We start from the raw sequence: 12,745 nt of genomic DNA on the forward strand, positions 1-12,745 counted from the left end.
AGAGATGGGGTACGTGTGCTCTTGGAAACAAGGCAAGAGGCATCAATGATCAGACATAAAGGCAAAATGTCAGTGAGAGCCCCAGAGCAAGAAAAGTCATCATGTGAATAACACAAACACAACAGCCAAGAAACTGAAACTGATTTCCAAGCTCCACCTCATCCCATCCCCATTCCCAATATCCCCCGTTAGAATGTCGTGTGGCTAGAAAGATGTTGGGAAAGACTGACCGTATCTTGAGCTGGTCGACCCCAAGAGCTGCGGGGGAGATTTCCCCTTTGAGGGCTTTCTCCTTGCCTGGACAGATGGGGAGCCACTGCGGGGGTGTTGAGGTGGGATCTGGGAAATAGGGAGGGAAGGATTGCTTGGACTTTGATCTCCATGAGGCCAAAGAAGCTTCAGAACCTCTTTTCTTCTGGCTGTGAGTTACTTTTTGTTTTGTGTCATGTGTGTGAATCTGTCATTCACATCATTCAAAGCTGAGAATGAGATCATCTTGTGACAAGACTGCAACTCAGGGAGTGAATGGAGGGAGACATCACAGGGACTCTTCCCCTGTTTGGGTTGAAGGGAACACCAACCAACCACCACCACCACCAGCCACAGAGCTCTCCACTCTCTTCAGTAGGATTCAGCCCAGATAGGATGCTCTGTAGGGAGGGAATACCTAATATGAAGGCTCCTTGCTTCTGGAAATGGACAGGAGTTTATTTTTTAATAAGGAAGAAGCCAATGAACCACTCCTGACTGCCAACACTGCCTGTCGCTGCCCCACCAGCCCCCCTACTACAAGCACCTGTGAGCTGGAACCAATTCTCAGTGGCCCACCCACCGGGAACTCTGATCAACATCATGGCAGCTCTTCCTCATGCAGAAAATGCAGTTTCCTTCAATGTCAGCTCCATGCAGCTCCATCCTAAGAAGACAAGTGATGCTAATACTGGCTGACCACCAGGTGCCACTGGGCCTAAATTAATCCTCACCAAAGGCTTAAAGAAAGCTCTAATGATCTCTACTACACAGACAGGGAAACAGGCTCAGAGAGATGAAGCACCTTCCCCAAAGTCACACAGCCAGCAAGGGACTGGGCCTGAATTTCATCACAGCCCTGCCTGGCTTCAAAGCCTGCACCTTTCCCATCATATTGCCTGGTCTTATGGGATTTTTGGCACCCCACAGATAACAATATTCTGGTGAACCAGTGCCAGCCAAGGTGGGGGCCAATTGTGCCTTGTTTGTTACCCCTCCCTTCTTGGGAAAATAAGTCTGCCCAGCCTCTAGCATTTTCCATTCAGTACGAGGCCTGCAAGGCCTGTGCCCTTGTGTTTTAATAAACTCCTGCTGGTTCCAATGAGAAAGCCTGGTGAAGGACCCCCAAAAGAGGCATTCTCTAAAGCCACACTGTGTGCGCCATTGGATTGTTGACTGCCGGAGCCATGACTTGAACCCGGAGAGTCCCACACCAAAGAAAACTGAGCAAAACTAACTCTGAGAACAGCCTCTAGGACAGACTCTGCCCAGAAGGAGGGGAGCCCTCTAAGTGACTGGTCACCACCTTTTCTCCACCTTGCTCTCCAGGATTACCAGGTTAGTAGCGGGTTTCCAAGGCTTGAAAAGGAAGGAGACTTTTCATGTTTTACGCTATGTTGCTGTGCTTCTTGTTTTAAGAACGACTTTTTAAAAAGGTGAAAATCGTGACTCTCCTGCAGATATCAAATGAGCACATATTAAATATTGTTTAAACTCATTACTCATGAGAGGATGAGGCAGATGTTACACCTGGTTCAAAGGGATCCAAAGGATGACACATTTATGGATCAGGAATATTGAAAAGAATTTGTAAATGGATGCAAAACTGGTTTTTCTAGCATGGAGAGGGGGATATTGTCTCTCCACTGGCCAGAATTCACTTCGGTGTCTATGGACAAACATTATTTTGCCTTGCTATCTGCACGCTATTCTTCCCAGAGCTGTAAAACAAATCGGAGGCAATGAAAGGCTAGAATCAGAACATCCTAAAGAGTACACCTGAAACCATGCACAGCTTTCTATTGGAGACACTTAGTAAATGATTTTTTTTTAAAGATTTTATTTATTTATTTGACAGACAGAGATCACAAGTAGGCAGAGAGGCAGGCAGAGAGAGAGAGAGGGAGAAGCAGGCTCCCTGCTGAGCAGAGAGCCTGATGCGGGGCTCCATCCCAGGACCCCTGGGATCACGACCTGAGCCGAAGACAGAGGCTTTAACCTACTGAGCCACCCAGGCACCCCAACACTTAGTAAATTCTTTTTCTCATTTCAAATTTCCTTACATTCTGCATGGTTAGAATCTTAAAAACATGCATATGTCCTTGGATCTTTTGAGTATTTAGTTAACTATGTTAACTATGTTTTTTTAAAAAAAATAATAATAATAAAAAAGAATGCAAGCGTAACATCCTCTTCCTTCTCTCAGCTTTTTTCTACCCCCAAGACTTCTCTCTTATTCCACTGACACTAAATATATTTAATTAATATTCTGCTTTGATAATTCCAGTATCTGAAGTCTTTGTAACCTGATTCTTCTGTTGACTCTCATTCTCGGTATTTTATTTCCTTGTGTGTTTAGCGATTTGTTTTTGAAAACTGCGAGCTGATATTTATTAGATCTTTACCTGATGGAATATTCTGTGGCCTGGCTGAGGGCGGTATCTTTCCTCCATCGAGGATTTACATCTGCTTCTTCTGGGCACTCGGAATCACTATCTACTCAGGATCAAATACTTGTTTTTTAAAATTGTGTTGTGTTAGTCATCATACAGGACATCATCAATTTTTGATGCAGTGTTCCATGATTCATTGTTTATGTACAACACCCAGTGCTCCATGCAGTACGTGCCCTCCTTAATACCCACCAGCAGGTTCACCCATCCCCCCACCCCCTCCCCCCACCCCCCTGCCCTCCAAAACCCTCAGTCTGTTTCCTGGAGTCCACAGTCTCCCATGGGTCGTCTCCCCTCCGATATCCCCCCCTTCACTTTTCCTTTCCTTCTCCTAATGTCCTCCACATTATTCCTTATGCTCCACAACTAAGTGAAACCATGTGATGATTGACTCTCTCTGCTTGACTTTTTTCCCTCAGCATAATCCCCTCCAGTCCCATCCATGTTGATGCAAAGTTGGGTATTCATCCTTTCTGATGGCTGAGTACCCAGGATCAATTAAAATGAAATTCTCAATTGGAGATTTCCAGAATACACAAGTAGGGTGAATCTGAACCCCAGACTGAGTTGAGGGCTGGTTTACGGTGACACATATCTCAGGAGACATTTTTTTCCTCCGAAACTGAGAGCAAAAGCCAACACACCTAGTTCTTTGTTAAGTCCCTTTGGAGGTGACCCTCTCACACTGTGGTTCAGCCCTTAGAAGCCCAGCTTTGAGCTGGAGTCTCTGATCTGAGCCTTCAGCTTCTGTGGGGTCTGTGGTTGCTAGAAATTGAGAGATTTTCCTCAGGGTGCTTCTGGCTTTAATATTCACTTACCTCTCTAAATTTGCTATTCCTTTGGTTTTTTTTTTTGTCTCAGTTTTTCTGTTTCTTTGTGAGTATATGCATGTGTTTGCATGTCCACACACGCACACACGCACACACGCACACACACACAAGCATATCAGCTCAACAGTACATTTAAAAAGTTTTTTTAAAATTTTAAGTATTTTTAGATCATTTATGTATTTGGTAGTGATGGGGGTTTTAAAGAATATCTGGCCTACTATACTGCAAGAAATAGAAGTTACTTGTCACTTCTAATGTAGTAGCATAGGGCATAAAATAAACCTGGGATCTGGGCTAATTTGTTCAAAATGGCTATTATGTGCAAGCACCGTACTAGGCCCTGGTGAACAGAATTCTGCCCTCGCTGTTAAGGTGCTGCCTCGTTCCATCTTCTTCCATCAAATCAGAATTATACTGAATTTGGGCTAAGCTGATTATCAAGTGTATTAATTTAAATGCATTTCTTAACCCATAATCTATTAAAAAAAAAAAAAAAGAGATAGCAGGGCGCCTGGGTGGCTCAGTTGGTTAAGCATCTGCCTTCAGCTCAGATCATGATCTCAAGGTGCTGGGATCAAAGCCCACATCAGGCTCTCTGCTCATTGGGGAGTTTGCTGCTCCATCTCATTCTCCGTCTGTGCTCTCTCTCTGTCTCTCAAACAAATACATAAAATCTTTTTTTAAAAGGTGATAAATACTAACTATAAACATCAATTAGGATGATTTCTGACAGAATTGTATCACATGATCTTTCCTAAGCCAGCCATTATCAAGGGAAATGAATGAAAATATGATAATTAGCTTAGACCCATTAATAGCTACCTTTGGAATTGGAGACGGGTCACCTTTCTCTGACCCCCAAAAGGAAAGAATTGATGAAAAAAATCGGGGTTTAGTTAGCAAGGAAGATAGGGAGAAATGGAAGTTGAGTGGGGATACCAACAGGTCCCACTAGAGTCTGCAAATGCCCAGGACAATAGCAGTCTCCCAACAGTTACAGGTCCAAAAAATGTTAGTTATCAGTTCTCTCAATACACCCAAAACTAATCTATACATACTAGTTTGAGGTTTGAGGTCAACACCTTAATACAACTCTTCACTCAGAAATCAAGTTACTAGACCGCTGCCGGGAAAAATCTCTTCAGAAGCTTGAGATTGATGGCCCCCAGTCGGGGATGTCTTCACTCTGTGTTCTGTGCTGCATAGCACATTGCCATGCAGGTGTCCTGGGGCTGACTGGTTGCCTCCTCTGCTCTCCTCTGTGTTGACGGACCCTCTGAACTGCTACACAGCCGTCACTCTGCAGCTGGCGAAGTCTCCTCTGGGATGGAGGCCCCACCACACACACACCCACGCCTGGGAGGGATGATTTCCAGCCCTATCCTTTCACATCAAATAAAATATAATAAAAAAGTAAAACAAAAGAGAGAGACAAAAAGCAGGCTTGGAAAGACAGAATAAGGAAAACATATATTTAATAAAAGCAAGAGGAGAAAAGGAGGCAGAGGAGAAAATAACTCTCTGTGTCCACTTGAGCTCTGAGGAAACCAGATTTTTTTAAATTATACTTTAGATTTAAAGATTTATTACTCTTCCTTCCCTTCCTAATAACCCTCTTTTCAGCAATTTCTATATTCTTCTGGAAGCAGAGATGTTGTAAAGGATCTTTCCTCCTCAAGAAACACCCCCTCCTTCATTGTCTCCCCACCCCTGTCCTAGGAATCCATGATTCCAGGAAACGGGTTCAGATGAAACAATTCCAGTTACTGGAAAATCTTAAGGCTTTCCTCTGTGGGTTTATAACAGCCTGGTCTCTGACTCACAAAGAAAAGAGATTTACTGAGATAGTAACACCTTTTATGCGGTCTCAAGTCACTTGATCTTTTCCAGATTTTGATTCCCCAATCACACAATAATGTAGGGTGGGATGGGTTAGTGGTTCTCAAATCATGTATGTAAGCATGTGTGTAAGTGTGTATTCGGGCATGCGTGTGTGTGTGTGTGTGTGTGTCTGTGTGTGTGTGTGTGTCTGTGTATGTATTTACTCAACATCTTTTTGGATGATGACATGTTGTATAAAACGCCATCCTAAAAATCAGATAAAAACAGATGTGTCTTGGTTGAGGGTGGGGGCAGGGATAATGGTGAGTAGAAGGAGGGGCTTCCTTCAAAGGCCTCAATCTTGGCCCCAGCAATGTCTTGAAGTATTGTCCCAGGCAAGGCTTTCCCCGGGCTATGAGACAACCACCAGCCTAGCTGTTCTCTCTGGCCCCTTCTGTCTGATCTAAAAACCTTCCTTCCTTCTTTTTCTTTCCTTCCCTCCCTCATTCCTTTCCTTCCAGCCTTCCTATTTTCCTTTCTTCCCTTCTTTCTTCCATTTCCTTCTTGGTTCTTCCCTTATAGTTTCACACAGTAACACAGCACACTTTTCTTGGCTATAAAGTAGGAGAAAATACATTCCATTCCTAACCCCCTTTTGCTTTTTTGGGTAATTTTGAAACAAAATTAATAGCAGGAATAGTATACACACAGGGAACAATGTAACTAACACTTACCACCCATAACCGGAAAATTACAATTTGATATATTTGTCTCAGAAGACTTTTAAAGCAAGGAAGTAAAAACTGGCAGACAAAGTTGAAGTTCTCTTAGTTTGTCTCCCCGATCCTCTTTGCCCCCTTTCCCCAGATAAACATGATCATGGCTGAATAAGGCCCCCCAAAGGTATCCATGTGCTAAACTGGGGATATGTGACCTTACGTGGGAAATAGGAATGTGCAGAGGTAACTAAATGACGGATTTTGAGATGGAAAGATTATTCTGGATTATCCAACCAAGTCCAATGTAATCACAAAGTGTCTTTATTAGAGGGTGTCAGAGTCAGCAAAGACCTGATGATGAAAGCAGAGGTTGAGGAGATGTGGCCAAGAGCCAGGGAATGTGGGCAGCCGCCAGGAGCTGGAACAGGAAAGGATTCTGTCCCAGATCCTCCAGAAGGAACACAGCCCTGCTGACCCATGCAGACTTCTGACCTTAGGAAGTGTAAGATAATAGAGCGGTGTTTTTCCAGTTACTAAGTTTGTATCAGTTAGTTAGAGCAGCAATAGGAAATCATTATAGGGAACTAGACAGGTTTCCATCTGGCCTATACTTTTATGCTTGGACTGGATAGATCAATCAATTGATCAATCAATGGACAGAAAGATGGATAAATAGAGATAAAAATAGAGAAAGTAATTTTATGTAATGTATTTTCTATACTCCCCTGATGGTTTTGAGAATCTGTCCATTTGATACATAAATACCTAGTTCATCTGCTTTAGAGGATTTTGTCGTGAATATATCACAGTTTATTTATACAGTTCTCTAAAATGGGAATTAGGACATTTTTAATTTTTCACAGCCATAAACATTCTTGTACGCATTTCCTTACACACATACCTTTTGGTACATCGATTCGAAAGGTCTACTAGAATTTGTGATTCTGTCTTTACCCCAGCTTTCAGGTTATAAAGTTCAAAATCCTTAGCGTCGTGTGTCCAGACTGTTGACAGGGGCTCCCTCGGGGAAAGGGAGTAGGATGTGAGGAAAGGGGGGGGGAAGCTTTCCCATTCACCTTAATGTTTTGATGTTTGACGTTTTTATAGGCATATATTACTGTGATAAAACAAAACAAAACGAAACTAGGTATCTGAGACTTCAAATAGAGATTGGAAACCAGAGGTCCTCAGACTAGATACAGCTGGCAGACATGTTTTGGTTTGCCCACACAGATTTTTTTAAATGTGGAAGTATTCATTTATGTTCAAGAATTAGGAGATTTCACATAGAAATGCAAAGTTTCAACTTCACTTGAGAAAATAGGACGAGTTGGAAATGTTGGACCTACATGTTCACTTGGCAACAATTGGCCAGGGGTAAATTCGAGCTGATCCCCTCAGTGGAGTAAGTGCGCTTTCACTGTTTTGCCATGGTCCCCACCCTACTCTATTGCCTTACATCCTGCCCATGTTACTCACTCATTTTATCTCTTTCTCTAGGCAACTGAGTGCCACCCTAGCTGGGGTGGCCAGATTAAAAACCAGAACTTCCGGTTAAATTTGAGTTTCAAATAAGCAACAAGTCATTTTTTATTATTAGTATGTCCTGAATACTGCTGAGCACCCTGTGTTCTTATTTGCTAAACCTATCCCCTCTAACCCCAGGTTTCCAGCTCTCCATAGCCTGGCCTCCCCCCATTCCAACTTTATCTCTCATTGATTTCCTTTATGCTCTGGCCAAACCACACTGCTCACCGGCTTCCTGAACATGTTGTTTGCATTCTTCTGTCTTGGAGATCCACCCCCCTTGTTCCTCTCCAATCACCTAAGATTAAATCAGGGCCCTTTAAGACCCAGTGGAAGTTCCAGCTCCTACAGAAATTTTCTCTGCCTTGGGGATCACTTCTTCTTCCTTATTCGAATAGCACTATTGATAGAATTCCCTTAGCATTTCTCATTTTGAACTGCAGTGTTACTTATCTTTTTACAGTTAAGACATCTCCCTGACTAGATTGTAACCTTTGAATTTTTATTATTTTTATGCCCCTAACAAAGCTTTGAATGTAGGAGACAGTTGGTTGCCAGGCGTATCTAAGATGGGAGCTGCAAAGATGATATATCAGTTAGCTTTTCATAATGAACTACCCCAAAACCTAGTGATGTAAAATAAGAAATATTTATTATAGTTCATGATTCTGTGGGTTGTTTGGGTGGTTCTTCTGGTCTGGGCTGGTTTGGTTGGGGCTAGATGGTCTGAGATGGCCTCACTTATATATCTGGGGCCCTCAAGTGGAATGCTGGACCAAGGGTGTGGCCAGAGCTTCTTTTCTTATAGTCCCTCTCATCCTCAGTGTGGCAGGAACAGGCTTGCTCACACGCTTATCCAGAGTTCCAGCAAGAGCTTCTTCTTTGTCAAATTTGCTTGTGTCCCATTTGTCCAATAAGGTCATACAGCCAAGCCCAGATTCAACAGATAGGGAAACAGATTCTGCCACTTGTGGGAAAGGAACACATTGCAGAGACATGAATGCAGGAAGGCGAGAACAAAGGGGAGGTTATTACCGCAATAATCTACTTCACATGATCATAAGAACCCAGTTCCAATGTGCTTAAGAATTCATCTCAACTCCAGAAGCATGCTTATGTTCAGTCTTGGTCTGCGTATCAGTAAAACTGGACTTCTAGAACGACAGACTCCTCCCCCACCCCCAGGGGCCTCCCCTATGCTGTTTCCTCTGCCTGGAATGCTCCTCCCCACCTCCTCGCCAGGCTAATTACTACATTTCCTTCAAGTCCTTTCTTATAGTCACTTCCTTATGGGGGAACCCCCCTGACTCTTCAAACCAGCCAGGTCCCCGGTTTGGCATACTCAGAGCACCGTGGGCACTGCCTTCACAGCACTCACCACCACTGTCAGGAACTACTTTGTCGTGAACTTAATTAATGTCTTCTCACCTTGAACAGAAAGCACTGCTGGGCAGAGACCGGATCTATCTTGTTCAGTGTCAAATCCCCAGCATCTAGCACCATGCCTAGCACATAGTAGCTGCTCAGTGGTTGGAGAATGAGTGAATAAACATACACACAAACACTGTCCTGTTGTCTCAGTGCGGAATAGAGCTGTTCAGACCACCCTGAACGTTGCCGGGCTAGAAGGCAGGGGAGAGAAGAATGGGTTGCGCAAAATTATCCAAGAACAACTCAGGACAAAATAGATGAGTTAAATGCTAGATGCTGGACTGTAACTGCTGTGGGAGATGAGGACAGGGAGATCAGGCCAGGCTGGGTGGTTACAGAAGGCTTCACAGTGGAGGTGGCATGGGAACGAGGCCCGGGGAAGGAACAGGATTTGGATGTGATGAAATGAGGGAAGGAGGCTAGTAAGTCAAGGTCACAAGTTTGAGCCTCTGTAGCTCCAGCTATACTAGTATCCTCATAAGCTCTTACTCACGAGAGGGCACAGGCAGGAGAAGGAGGGAGGATGATTGGGCAGAGCCAGTCCCACTGTCACGGATCCGGCTCCAGAAGGTGAGGTTCCGGAGGACATTGTCAAGTTGAGAGTCATCTACACACATGAAAAACAGCTCATTCAGAGATCAGACTCCCCTGAGCCAGGAAAAGAGAACAACAGTAAACTCTGCTTCTGCTCTTCTGGGCACACTGTGGTCGAGATGCGCTCTCTCTCACTCTTCCTCTCTTTCATGTTTAACTATTTATTAGGACAACTTCCAAATATAAACAAAGACAAGAGTACAAGAAACCCCATCTGCAACTTCAACAAGCTTCAGTGCTTTCCGGAGCTCTTTCATCTCCCTCCCTCTCCAAACCTTTCCTCTAAAGCATCTTAAAGCAAACCCCAGATACCATGTCACAACCCTCCTAAATAATTCACTTTGCATCTCGAAAAGAAATAAGGGCATTTTCTTACATAACCACAATGCCTTTTACACACCAGCAAAAAAAGCATGATTCCTCTGTATCCTTTAATACCCTGTCCATATTCAGTGTTTCTTGGTCATCTAAGACATATCTTCTTACAATCGGTTTGTTTGAATCAGAACCTAAACGAAGTGCACACATTAGTTTGGTCAGTGCGTCTCTAAAATCTCTTTAAATCTAGACTACTCTCAAATTAATTAAGCAAGGAGGCCAGCAGACTTCTGTGGCTCTAATGCCCCTGCAGCCTGGGAAAGCAAACCAGAATCTAAGCCTGTAAATGCCTCAAGGTGATGAAATCAAAACCTTAAGGACAAGCAGTTACAAGCAGCCCACTCGGCTTTAAGCTACGGCCAATCCAAAAGTTTTCTCTCTTTGTTTCTGTACTTTTCGCCATAAATATCTTTCCTCCCGTTGGTGGTGCACTCCTAACCACTTCTGGTTTGGTGCTGCCTAATCCAAATGGATCTTTAAGTTAAACTCCTGAACAGTTTACTATGCCTCCATTTATCTTGTAACACTGTGGACGGTCCCTTTGAATCAGGGTGTCTCTTTCCTGACAGCCCACCTCTGCTCACTCCTTTATCTCTCTCCTGGGTGGGCAGGGAGCTATAAGATTAAGATCTCAGTTTGAGGAGAGGGTGGGAGGGATGGGGGAAGGATCAGCGTCAAAGATCTTATGAGAGAAAAATTCAAATTGGCTTCAGGAGAAGCAGATTAAGATAAGAGACTTAAAAACTGGAGTTGACCTGCATGCTCTCTTAACACCTAACAATGAGAGGAATTTACAGATGTATTTTTTTAAGATTTAATTTATTAATTTATTTAGAGAGTGTGTGAGCAGGGGGAGAGAGAGAGAATCTCAGGCATGTTCCAAACACAGCACAGAGCTCAATAGATGGCTTCATCCCAGCACCCCAAGATCATGACCTGAGCCGAAATCAATAGTCGGACACTCAACTGACTGAGCCACCCAGAAGCCCTGAATTTATGCGTAAGAGTCTGATTCCTGCAAGCAAAAAAAGGAGGGTGAGTGAAAAGAAATCCGGTTGAATCTGATGGACACATAAAAACACAAGCAGGACCAGCTGCATCATTTGTAGAGCTCAGTGCCAAGTAACGATCTCAGAACCCTTGTTCAAAAATTGTAAGGAATTCCAAGATGGCAACAGAAGAGCGTTACACCAAGCAGGTCCTTCTGAGCGCCGAGACCTGTGTGAGTGCACAGCCTCCAGCCAGGTGAAGCTGGCCCTGACATAGTCCAGGCCCAGAGCAGGGAGGAGTTCTACTAGGCAATGTTTTCCCAAGCTGTGTCTCATTTGCATTTCAGAGACATGCTACGGCAGTGGGAAGCATTTCCACATCTGGTAGCCACTGCCACCAGCTCAGACTTACCAGGATACTTAACAGGAGTAGTGAATGGCTTCTGGAAGTTCACAGAGGTTGGCACTACCTAAATGTCAAATCATGGATAGTGATGGGTCTGGATCCCCTAGAGGCTAGTCTACATGAACACAGGCTCTAGAGCCAAAATGCCTGGTTTCATTACCAGACCCCATCATTTGACCAAGAAACCTTGGTCAAGTTACTTGACTTCTCTGTGCTTCTGTCTCCTATAAAATGGGGCTAATAAAAGAACCTACCTCTTAGAGTTGAGAATTAAGTCAGTTGACTTTGCTGGACTGAGGCAAGCGTTACAGTGTTTGTTAAAATAAGTCCAGAGGCTACAAATGGATAAAGAAGATGTGGTCCATATACACTATGGAGTATTATGCCTTCATCAGAAAGGATGAATACCCAACTTTTGTAGCAACATGGACAGGACTGGAAGAGATTATGCTGAGCGAAATAAGTCAAGCAGAAAGAGTCATATATCATATGGTTTCACTTATTTGTGGAGCATAACAAATAATATGGAGGACATAGGGAGATGGAGAGGAGATGGGAGTTGAAGGAAATTGGAAGGGGAGTTGAACCATGAGAGACTATGGACTCTGAAAAACAATCTGAGGGTTTTGAAGGGGTGGGGGTGGGGGAGGTTGGGGGAGCCAGGTGGTGGGTATTAAGGAGGGCACGTATTGCATGGAGCACAGGGTGTGGTGAAAAAAAACAATGAATTCTGTTATGCAGAAAAGAAATTAAAAAAAAATAATAAGTCCAGAGGCTAGAGTTGGAAGGGTCCAGACAAAGCTCTGGTAATGGTGCTCCCTGCAGGTTAGGGACTAACTCTGCTTTTCTGATTGAAGAAGGCTGTGCTAGCATCATCATTGTTCTCCCCAACAACCTACACAAGGGTCATCCACTCAATGAGTGTTTAGTTAGCACCTGCTATGTGCCAGGCACTTACTGACTGGAGAGTGAGTCACACGTGGTCCTTGTCCTTAGGGTGCTGGTCATCTGGAATAGGGAGGACTCTACCTGCAAACTCAAGTCTTGCCCAGGTCTGGCATCAGGCCTGGCTCTAGTCTCTCTACTTGCTGCCCACCACCACGGCAGCTCTGCAGCTGGTGAGCAAGATTTAACTTCAGTATCTTGATTCCTCGTTATCAATCTGCTTTGTAATAGTCTATTTGAACCAAGCCCCTGCCTGATCATTCAGCATTCCCTTTATAAGATCCAACAGCTTATTTCCTGCGCCAGGACCTAGGCCCCCATCTTGAGGTCCTATACCTGTCAAAACCCCAAGATGCTATTAGCCTTCTGGCTGACTGCTTAGGAGAAGCTCCTGGATTCTTGG

This window comes from Mustela erminea, chromosome 17 (genome assembly GCF_009829155.1).
Source record: "Mustela erminea isolate mMusErm1 chromosome 17, mMusErm1.Pri, whole genome shotgun sequence".
Classification (NCBI taxonomy): domain Eukaryota; kingdom Metazoa; phylum Chordata; class Mammalia; order Carnivora; family Mustelidae; genus Mustela; species Mustela erminea.